Raw genomic sequence first — 13,115 nt, 5'->3', positions numbered from 1 at the left:
GTGTCCATGTGTGTGATAACCACCTTCACCTTCCCTATACCGCAATAAGCAGTTATTGATGATATCCTCTATCATCTTCCACTGGACAACTCTCTCCTGTCCCTCACCACCATCGCTGACAACATAGCCAATGAGATTACTCACTTTGACAGATTAACCAATGAGATCATTCTCCTTGACAGATCAAATTGATAACTTCCTGTCTTCTGATAATGGGCCTCGCCCTCGCTTGGGGCAGAATCTGCCCCACAGATCCATGATCAGATTACCCTCTGAATCTAACCATCAGAGGGAGAGCTTCCAACTTCCTCCTATTCCTCTTGACCTGTAAACTAGCATCTCTAGTATGTCTCTATCACTGTGAAAGCAGGATAGTTGTGAGAGAGCTCATCAATAAAATGTGATGAATATGGGAAGTCTCGTTATGAGAGGGATTAGAACGTGAAACATGGAACGTGGAATGTGTTCTAAAGGAACGTGTTGCTGTACATGGAACAGCTGTTGGTCTCGTTAGTGTGTGTGTCTACGTGTGTGTGTCTGTGTGTGTGTGTGTGTGTGTGTGTGTGTGTGTGTGTGTGTGTGTGTGTGTGTGTGTGTGTGTGTGTGTGTGTGTGTGTGCGTGTGTGAGAGTGTGTTAGAGAGGGCGAGGTTGTCAGCGCCTCTCGTTATCAGATTAGGCAGGATGTGGTGGTTTGGAGACCGGGAGAACACTCAACCAGACAATAACCTCCTGGGATGAGTGGAGGGGGTGGATGAGGAGGAGAAAGAGAGAGAAAGAGAGAGGAGAGGAGACAGAGAGAGAGAGAGAGAGATAGAGAGAAAGAGAGAGAGGAGAGGGAGAGATAGAGAGAGATAGAGAGAGGGGGCAAGGGAGAAAAAGAGAATAACCTCCTGGGATGAGAGAAACTGGGATGAGGGGGGAGGGGATGGAGAGCAGGAACCTGGACAAAGAAATCAGAAATACAGACATTTTCATCCTACAAGAAACATGTTATAAAGGAGATGGACCCACTGGTTGGCCTCTAGGTTACAGAGAGCTGGTAGTCCCATCCACCAAAACTACCAGGTATGAAATAGGGAAGGGACTCAGGGGGTATGCTAATTTGATATATAGCAGACCTAACCCACTCAATTAAATTAGTCAAAACAGGAACATTTTTACATTTGGCTAGAAATTCAAAAGGAAATGATCTCAACAGAGATAAATGTCCTCCTGTGTGCTACCTATACCCCCCCACTAGAATCCCCATACTTTAATGAAGACAGCTTCTCCATCCTGGAGGGGGAGATCAACTATTTCCAGGCCCAGGGACATGTACTAGTCTGTGGTGACCTAAATACCAGAACTGGACAAGAACCTGACACCCTCAGCACACGGGGACAAACACCTACCAGGAAGTGACAGCATCCCTTCCCCATTTGACCCCCTTAGACACAACTACGACAGCATAACCAAAAAAACGGTTCACAACTCCTGCAGCTCTTTCACACGCTGGGTATGTACATAGTCAATGGTAGGCTTCGAGGGGACTCTTATGGTAGGTACACCTATAGCTCATCTCTTGGCAGTAGTACTGTAGACTACTTTATCACTGACCTCAACCCAGAGTCTCTCAGAGCGTTCACAGTCAGCCCACTGACACCCCTATCAGACCACAGCAAAATCACAGTCTACTTGAACAGAGCAATACTCAATCATGAGGCATCAAAGCCAAAGGAACTGAATAATATTAAGAAATGCTATAGATGGAAGGAAAGTAGTGTGGAAAGCTACCAAAAATCATTTAGGCAACAACAAATTTAATCCCTTTTAGACAACTTCCTGAACAAAACGTACCCACTGTAATAGTGAAGGTGTAAACTTGGCAGTAGAAAACCTAAACAGTATATTTGACCTTTCAAATTCCCTATCAAATCAAAAAAATTAAAACAGAAAACTGAAGGAAATGAACAACAATGACAAATGGTTTGATGAAGAATGCAAAAACCTTAGAAAGAAATGGAGAAACCTGTCCAACCAAAAACATAGAGACCCAGAAAACCTAAATCTACACCTTCACTCTGGTGAATCACTAAAACAATACAGAAATACAATACGGAAAAAGAAGGAACAGCACATCAGATATCAGCTCAAGGTAATTGAAGAATCTATAGACTCTAACCACTTCTGGGAAAATTGGAAAACACTAAACAAACAACAACACAAAGAGTTATCTATCCAAAAAGGAGATGTATGGGTAAACCACTTCTCCAATCTGTTTGGCCCTATAACAAAGAACAAACAGCAAAAACATAAACATGATCAAATACAAATCTTAGACTCAACTATTAAAGACTACCAGAACCCACTCGATTCTCCAATTACATTGAATGAACTACAGGACAAAATACAAACCCTCCAACCCAAAAAGGCCTGTGGTGTTGATGGTATCCTCAATGAAATGATAAAATATACAGACAACAAATTCCAGTTGGCTATACTTAAACTCTTTAACATCATCCTTAGCTCTGGCATCTTCCCCAATATTTGGAACCAAGGACTGATAACCCCAATCCAAAAGTGCAGACAAATTTGACCACAGTAACTACCGTGGGATATGCATCAACAGATACCTTGGGAAAATCCTCTGCATTATCATTAACAGCAGATTCATACATTTCCTCAGTGAAAACAACGTACTGAGCAAATGTCAAATCGTCGTTTTACCAATTTACCATACGACAGACCACGTATTCACCCTGCACACCCTAATTGACAAAAACACAAACAAACCAAAACAATGGCAAAGTCTTCTCATGCTTTGTTGATTTAAAAAAAGCTTTTGACTCAATTTGGCTTGAGGGTCTGCTATACATATTGATGGAAGGTGGTGTTGGGGAAAAAAATACAACATTTTAAAATCCATGTACACAAACAAGTGTGTGGTTAAAATTGGCTAAAAACACACATTTCTTTCCACAGGGCCGTGGGGTGAGACAGGGATGCAGCTTAAGCCCCAGCCTCTTCAACATACATATCAACGAATTGGCGCAGGCACAAGAAAAGTCTGCAGCACCCGGCCTCACCCTACTAGAATCTGAAGTCAAATGTCTACTGTTTGCTGATGATCTGGTGCTTCTGTCCCCAACCAAGGAGGGCCTACAGCAGCACCTAGAACTTCTGCACAGATTCTGTCAGACCTGGGCCCTGACAGTAAATCTCAGTAAGACCAAAATAATGGTGTTCCAAAAAAGGTCCAGTCGCCAGGACCACAAATACAATTCCATCTAGACACCGTTGCCCTAGAGCACACAAAAAACTAGAAGGGTATTCTAAGCCATCAAAAGGAGCATACAATTTGACATACCAATTAGGATCTGGCTAAAAAATAATTCAATCAGTTATAGAACCCATTGCCCTTTATGGTTGTGCAGTCCGCACCAACCAAGAATTCACAAAATGGGACAAACACCAAATTATACAAAAATAATCAGAATTAGGCTGATACCCAGATATGCCACCAGGGGTCTTTTCACAGTCCCCAAATCCAGAACAAATTCAAGAAAACGTACAGTATTATATAGAGCCCTTATTGCATGTAAATTCCTTCCATCTCATATTGCTCAAATAAACAGCAAACCTGGTTTCAAAAAACAGAAAAAGCAACACCTCGTGGCACAACGCCTCTCCCCTATTTGACCTAGATAGTTTGTGTGTATGTATTGATATGTATGTATTGATATGTATGTATTGATCTGTATGTATTGATATGTATGTATTGATATTTATGTATTGATATGTAGGCTACGTGTGCCTTTTTTTTAAATGTATGTAGTTCTGTCCTTGAGCTGTTCTTGTCTAGTGATGTTCTGTATTATGTCATTCTGTATTATGTTTCATGTTTTGTGTGGACCCCAGGAAGAGTAGCTGCTGCTTTTGCAACAGCTAATGGGGATCCTAATAAAATACCAAAACACCAATACCTGCTAATTATCAAAATTCACCAAAGAAAAATTAGCTGTTAAATTCTACAACCACCTAAAATGAAGCGATTCCAAAACCTTCCATAACAAAGCCATCACCTTCAGAGAGATGAACCTGGAGAAGAGTCCCCTAAGAGCAACACAATTAGACCTAACCAAATCATTACAAAACAAAAAGATAATTACACATTGGAAAGAATTAACAAAAAAATCAGAACAAACTAGAATGCTATTTGGCCCTAAACAGAGAGTACACAGTGGCAGAATACCTGACCACTGCGACTGACCCAAACTTAAGGAAAGCTTTGACTATGTACAGACTCAGTGAGCATAGCCTTGCTGTTGAGAAAGGCTGCCGTAGGCAGACCTGGCTCTCAAGAGAAGACAGGCTATGTGCACACTGCCCACAAAATGAGGTGGAAACTGAGCTGCACTTCCTAACCTCCTGCCAAATGTATGACCATATTAGAGACACATATTTCCCACAGATTACACAGATCCACAAAGAATTCTAAAACAAACCCTATTTTGATAAACTCCCATATCTACTGGGTGAAATACCACAGTGTGCCATCACAGCATCTATATTTGTGATCTGTTGCTACAAGAAAAGGGCAACCAGTGAAGAACAAACACTATTGTAAATACAACCCATATTTATGTTTATTTATTTTCCCTTTTGTACTTTATTTGCAGATTGTTACAACACTGTATATAGACATAATATGACATTTGAAATGTCTTTATTCTTTTAGAACTTCTGTGAGTGTAACGTTTACTGTTAATTTGTATTGTTTATTTCACTTTTGTTTATTATCTACTTCACTTGCTTTGGCAATGTTAACATATGTTTCACAGGCCAATAAAGCCCTTAAATTGAATTGAATAGATTAAGGGATTACATTGGGAAAGAGGGATGGGGCAGGGGAGGAGGGGAGGGAGAGAGAGAGAGGCCAGGGGAGACAGATAAGGGAGAGAGAGAAAGGTCAAGGGAGAGGGGAGAGGCCAGGGAAGACAGATAAGGGAGAGAGAGAAAGGTCAAGGGAGAGGGGAGAGGGGAGAGGCCAGGGAAGAGAGATAAGGGAGGGAGAGAGAGAGGCCAGGGGAGACAGATAAGGGAGAGAGAGGCCAGGGGAGACAGACAAGGGAGAGAGAGAGGCCAGGGGAGACAGATAAGAGAGAGAGAGAGAGGCCAGGGGAGACAGATAAGGGAGAGAGAGAGGCCAGGAGAGACAGATAATGGAGGGAGAGAGGCCAGGGGAGACAGATAAGGGACGGAGAGAGGCCAGGGGAGACAGATAAGGGAGAGAGAGAGGCCAGGGGAGACAGATAAGGGAGAGAGAGAGAGGCCAGGGGAGACAGATAAGGGAGAGAGAGAGAGGCCAGGGGAGACAGATAAGGGACGGAGAGAGGCCAGGGGAGACAGATAAGGGAGAGAGAGAGAGGCCAGGGGAGACAGATAAGGGAGAGAGAGAGGCCAGGGGAGACAGATAAGGGAGAGAGAGAGGCCAGGGGAGACAGATAAGGGAGAGAGAGAGGCCAGGGGAGACAGATAAGGGAAAGAGAGAGGCCAGGGGAGACAGATAAGGGAGAGAGAGAGGCCAGGGGAGACAGATAAGGGACGAGAGAGAGGCCAGGGGAGACAGATAAGGGAGAGAGAGAGGCCAGGGGAGACAGATAAGGGAGAGAGAGAGGCTAGGGGAGACAGATAAGGGACGGAGAGAGGCTAGGGGAGAGAGGAATGAGCAGAGATTAAGGGTGAGAGTGATGGGCTGGTGCAAGTGTGTGACAGAGAGCAGGGTGAGAGTTGAAAACAAGAAAGAGAGAGAGGAGAGAGATGGAGTGAAAGGGCAGAGCAGATGAGAGAGAGGGGTTAGAGTGAGAACAAGTGGAGAGAGAAAGAAGAAAGACAGAAAGAGAGAGAGAGAGGCGGGGAGTAGAAGTCATATCAGTGTGTCTGGTCTGGAAAGACCTCTGAGCATGCCTGTCAAACTGACTGATGTATGAACACTGAGGCAGCCAATACTCACTCACACACACAACACACACACACACACACACACACACACACACACACACACACACACACACACACACACACACACACACACACACACACACACACACACACACACACACACACACACACACACACACACGTAGACACACACACACACACACACATCACTTTTCCCTACGAAGACTTTGGGCTTTCATTTGAATCTGGGGTTTAGATAAGTGATAAAGGATCACAACTTAGCAGGCAGTCAATCGGCAGGTCTCATCACAAGATGTCTGTCCACTGATTAAACCACCGTCTACACACGGGTGGGTTGACATCGTCACGACAACGATGTGTGTTGTGATTCTGAACGGTCAGAATATATATATAGAATCGCTATAGCAACAATGACAAAAAGCTGCTGTGTGGTGAATCATAGACGGGTTGTTTCAGCTCTCGCCGTATCTTGTTCTTCATACCATCTCTTGTTACCATCTTTGAGGTATTTTGATTGATGTCACCTCTATGGCTAATAAGACTCAAATTAGCTAGCTAGCTGACAACTGTCAAGACGTATTTGAGAGACAACAAGTGCTTATTGGGCAAATGTTTGTTTTCAATAAACTTTTGAACGATAGTGTGTATTATATATATTTATATTATATATTTATATAATTATTATTTTAAACAGAACTTGCAGATGTTCAGTTATTATCTGGTTTGCTTCCTCATCTGGTGTGTGAGTGAAGTCTTATATACCATACACTGTCACGTCCTGACCAGCAGATGGAGCTGTTGTTGTAGTTTTGGGGTCAGGACGTGGCAGTCTTGTGTTCTGTGTTGGTCTTGTGGCTCCTAATCAGGAACAGCTGGGGATCGTTGTTCCTGATTGGGAGTCATATATGTAGGAGTATGTTTGTCACTTGGGTTTGTGGGTAGTTGTTTTTACACTGCGTGTATAGCCTGTAAAACTGCTACTGTTGTCACCGTCATTGTTTTTTCAAGTGGATGCTTTACTCTTTTTTTGGTAATAAAATAACCATGAGTATTCACATACCTGCTGCGCCTTGGTCCATTCATGAAGACAACCGTTACAGAACTACCCACCACCAAAGGACCAAGCAGCAGAAGAGGAGGAAGCCACAGGAGAAGGAAATGGAGGAATGGACCTGGCAGGACGAGAGAAAATTCTGGGCGGACAAGTTAAGGGAGCTAAGGGAACCCGAGAGGCAGCCCCAAGATTTTTTTGGGGGGGGGCACACGGGTAGTTTGGCCAGGCCAGGGAAGAGCCGTAAGCCAGCTACCCGTGACTACAGGGAGGTGCGTACGAGGTGGAGGGCGCCATGTTACGCTGAGGTGCGCACCATCTCGCCTATACGGACGCACAGCCCAGTGCGCCCAGTACCAGCGCCCCGCAGGTGCCAGGGCAAGAGGAGCATCGAGCCGGAACGGGTGATGCCAACCCTGCGCTCAAGACCGCCAGTGCGCCCTTTCGGTCCGGTGTTTCCCGCCAGACGCACTAGCATGGAGGTGCGTGTCTCCAGGCTGGCACGTCCTATACCAGCCCCACGCATCAGGAGTCTAGTGTGTCAACCCAGCCTCGCCAGTCAACAGTCACCAGAGCTGCCCGCCAGTCAACAGTCGTCAGAGCTGCCCGCCAGTCAACAGTCGTCAGAGCTGCCCGCCAGTCAACAGTCGTCAGAGCTGCCCGCCAGTCAACAGTCGTCAGAGCTGCCCGCCAGTCAACAGTCGTCAGAGCTGCCCGCCAGTCAACAGTCGTCAGAGCTGCCCGCCAGTCAACAGTCGTCAGAGCTGCCCGCCAGTCAACAGTCGTCAGAGCTGCCCGCCAGTCAACAGTCGTCAGAGCTGCCCGCCAGTCAACAGTCGCCAGAGAGGTCAGACTGCCCTGAACTGCCGGAGTGGCCAGACTGCCCTGAACTGCCAGAGTGGCCAGACTGCCCTGAACTGCCAGAGTGGCCAGACTGCCCTGAACTGCCGGAGTGGCCAGACTGCCCTGAACTGCCGGAGTGGCCGGACTGCCCTGAACTGCCGGAGTGGCCGGACTGCCCTGTTCTGCCAGAGTGGCCGGACTGCCCTGTTCTGCCAGAGTGGCCGGACTGCCCTGTTCTGCCAGAGTGGCCGGACTGCCCTGTTCTGCCAGAGTGGCCGGACTGCCCTGTTCTGCCAGAGTGGCCGGACTGCCCTGTTCTGCCAGAGTGGCCGGACTGCCCTGTTCTGCCAGAGTGGCCGGACTGCCCTGTTCTGCCAGAGGTGCCCGCCTGCCCTGATCTGCCAGGGTGCCCGGCCTGTCAGGATCAGCCCGAGTGGTCCTCCTGCCCTCCGGTCCAGCCCGAGTGGTCCTCCTGCCCTCCGGTCCAGCCCGAGTGGTCCTCCTGCCCTCCGGCCCAGCCCGAATGGCCCGCATGCCTTCCGGCCCAGCCCGAGTGGCCCGCATGCCTTCCGGCCCAGCCCGAGTGGCCCGCATGCCTTCCGGCCCAGCCCGAGTGGCCCGCATGCCTTCCGGCCCAGCCCGAGTGGCCCGCATGCCTTCCGGCCCAGCCCGAGTGGCCCGCATGCCTTCCGGCCCAGCCCGAGTGGCCCGCATGCCTTCCGGCCCAGCCCGAGTGGCCCGCATGCCTTCCGGCCCAGCCCGAGTGGCCCGCATGCCTTCCGGCCCAGGCCGAGGGGCCCGCATGCTCCCCGGCCCAGCCCGAGGGGTTCTCCTGCTCCCCGGCCCAGCCCGAGGGGCCCTCCTGCTCCCCGGCCCAGCCCGAGGGGCCCTCCTGCTCCCCGGCCCAGCCCGAGGGGCCCTCCTGCCCCCCGGCCCAGCCCGAGGGGCCCTCCTGCCCCCCGGCCCAGCCCGAGGGGCCCTCCTGCTCCCCGGCCCAGCCCGAAGGGCCCTCCTGTCCTCCGGCCCGGCTCGAGGGGTCCGTCTGCCTGGTGCAGCTATCGGCTCCACCAAAGTGGGCGACGCCGAGGGTGGAGCAGGGTCCACGTCCTGCACCGGAGCCACCTCCAGGATAGGTGGGTTGGGGAGGGAGGGTGTAGCACAGTGCCGTCGTTGACGGCAGCCACCCTCCCTTCCCTCCCTTATTGTTTAGGGGTTATTGTTTATGGGTTTTGTTGGGGATTTTTGTTTGTTGGTGTTTTTTCATTGTTAGGTGCATTCCGGGGTCTGCACCTTGAGGGGGGGGTACTGTCACGTCCTGACCAGCAGATGGAGCTGTTGTTGTAGTTTTGGGGTCAGGACGTGGCAGTCTTGTGTTCTGTGTTGGTCTTGTGGCTCCTAATCAGGAACAGCTGGGGATCGTTGTTCCTGATTGGGAGTCATATATGTAGGAGTATGTTTGTCACTTGGGTTTGTGGGTAGTTGTTTTTACACTGCGTGTATAGCCTGTAAAACTGCTACTGTTGTCACCGTCATTGTTTTTTCAAGTGGATGCTTTACTCTTTTTTTGGTAATAAAATAACCATGAGTATTCACATACCTGCTGCGCCTTGGTCCATTCATGAAGACAACCGTTACATACACACAATCTGTTTAAAGATAATGATTAATTAAAACATGTACATGTCTGATCTGTTTAAAGATAATGATTAATAAAACATGTACATGTCTGATCTGTTTAAAGATAATGATTCATAAAACATGTACATGTCTGATCTGTTTAAAGATAATGATTAATAAAATATGTACATGTCTGATCTGTTTAAAGATAATGATTAATAAAATATGTACATGTCTGATCTGTTTAAAGATAATGATTAATAAAACATGTACATGTCTGATCTGTTTAAAGATAATGATTAATAAAACATGTACATGTCTGATCTGTTTAAAGATAATGATTAATAAAACATGTACATGTCTGATCTGTTTAAAGATAATGATTAATGAAACATGTACATGTCTGATCTGTTTAAAGATAATGATTAATAAAACATGTACATGTCTGATCTGTTTAAAGATAATGATTAATAAAACATGTACATGTCTGATCTGTTTAAAGATAATGATTAATAAAACATGTACATGTCTGATCTGTTTAAAGATAATGATTAATAAAACATGTACATGTCTGATCTGTTTAAAGATAATGATTAATAAAACATGTACATGTCTGATCTGTTTAAAGATAATGATTAATAAAACATGTACATATCTGATCTGTTTAAAGATAATGATTAATAAAACATGTACATGTCTGATCTGTTTAAAGATAATGATTAATAAAACATGTACATGTCTGATCTGTTTAAAGATAATGATTAATAAAACATGTACATGTCTGATCTGTATAAAGATAATGATTAATAAAACATGTACATGTCTGATCTGTTTAAAGATAATGATTAATAAAACATGTACATGTCTGATCTGTTTAAAGATAATGATTAATAAAACATGTACATGTCTGATCTGTTTAAAGATAATGATTAATAAAACATGTACATGTCTGATCTGTTTAAAGATAATGATTAATAAAACATGTACATGTCTGATCTGTTTAAAGATAATGATTAATAAAATATGTACATGTCTGATCTGTTTAAAGATAATGATTAATAAAACATGTACATGTCTGATCTGTTTAAAGATAATGATTAATAAAACATGTACATGTCTGATCTGTTTAAAGATAATGATTAATAAAATATGTACATATCTGATCTGTTTGAAGATAAAGATTGAGAGACATGGACATATTTGCTTTTATGGGCTTATCTCCAAATTCACTGTTTGCTGAGAAATCATTTGTAGTTCAAAGACTCTAAATACAGGGAATTATGGGTTTAATGTTTAATGGAATGCTGGCCGATCTTCAATGTGTGTGTGTGTGTGTGTGTGTGTGTGTGTGTGTGTGTGTGTGTGTGTGTGTGTGTGTGTGTGTGTTTCGTCAGTTGATTGATGATCCATGCATACTGTACCAATATACACACAGCTGACTGATTTGTCTGATACCACAGCACCACAGACAGTTGTCAGTATATGCACTGTTCTAGGACCAGCTCAGCCTCCTAAACCGTTACCTTAACCATACACATATTACGACAAAACTGAGTTCAAGTATTTCTATTTTGGGCCTCAAAACCTCAACCCAACCCTCGCCCCTACTAAGTCACAGTGAGTACACACAGACACACATACACACACACACACACACACACATACACATACACACACACACACATACACACACACAGACACACACATACAGACACACACACATACAGACACACACACATACACAGACACACACACACACACACACACACACACCGTACACATACACATACACATACACATACACATACACATGCACAGACACACCACACACACACACACACACACACACACACACACACACACACACACACACACACACACACACACACACACACACACACACACATACACATACACACATACACATACACAGACACATACAGACACATACACACACACACACATACACAGACACACACACACATACACACACACACGTATATGTACACGTACACGTACACATACACATACACACACACACACAGACACACACACACACACATACACACACACACATACACATACACATACACATACAAATACACATACACATACACATACACATACACATACAGACACACACACAGACACAGACACACACACACACACACACACACACACATACACATACACATACACATACAAATACACATACACATACACATACACATACACATACAGACACACACACAGACACAGACACACACACACACACATACACACACACACATACACATACACATACACATACACATACACAGACACATACACAGACACACACACATACACAGACACACACACATACACACATACACACACACACATACACATACACATACACAGACACAGACACACATACACAGACACACATACACAGACACACACACACACATACACAGACACACACATACACACACACACACACACACAGACACATACACAGACACAGACACATACACAGACACACACACATACACAGACACACATACACAGACACACACACACACATACACAGACACACACTACACACACACACACACAGACACATACACAGACCAGACACATACACAGACACACACACATACACACACACAGACACACATACACAGACACACACACATACACAGACACATACAGAGACACACACACATACACAGACACACACACATACACAGACACATACAGAGACACACACACATACACAGACACATACACAGACACACACACATACACAGAGACATACACAGACACATACACAGACACATACACAGACACGACACATACACAGACACACACACATACACACATACAAAGACACATACACAGACACATACACAGACACACACACATACACAGACACACACACACATGGTGGATAGCCAGTCTCCTTCTATTTAATGGATATCAATTAGAAACCATGATGTTTGATCATTTTGGTGGAATTAGTGGCGAGACACTGGACTGCTTCTAAATAAAGGGTAAATCCGGGATTTCAACATCCATTTTCAGACTTTTGAATTAATTACATTTAGCCATTGTTGTTTTTCCAATCCCAGATTGCCCCTCTAGAATCTCTTCCAGAGAACTCAACTCAACAATACTCAACTCAACAATACTCAACTCAACAATACTCAACAACACTCAACAACACTCAACAACACTCAACAACAAGTCAACAACAACTCAAGAAAAACTCAACAACACTCAACTCAACAACACTCAACAATACTCAACTCAACAATACCCAACGTAACAATACTCAACTCAACAATACTCAACAATACTCAACTCAAGAACAACTTAACAACACTCGACTCAACAATACTCAACGCAACAACACTCGACAATACTCACTCAACAATACTCCACTTAACAACACTCAACGCAACAAAACTCAACTTACCAATATTCAACTCAACAATACTCAACTCAACAATACTCAACTCAACAATACTCAACTTACCAATACTCAACTCAACAATACTCAACTCGGCAATACTCAACTCAAGAACAACTTAACAACACTCAACTCAACAATACTCAACTCATCAATACTCAACTCAAGAACAATGAAACAACACT

The sequence above is a fragment of the Salmo salar genome, chromosome 18 (genome assembly GCF_965601325.2).
Source record: "Salmo salar chromosome 18, fSalSal1, whole genome shotgun sequence".
Lineage (NCBI taxonomy): Eukaryota > Metazoa > Chordata > Actinopteri > Salmoniformes > Salmonidae > Salmo > Salmo salar.
This window is presented reverse-complemented; position numbering follows the sequence as displayed.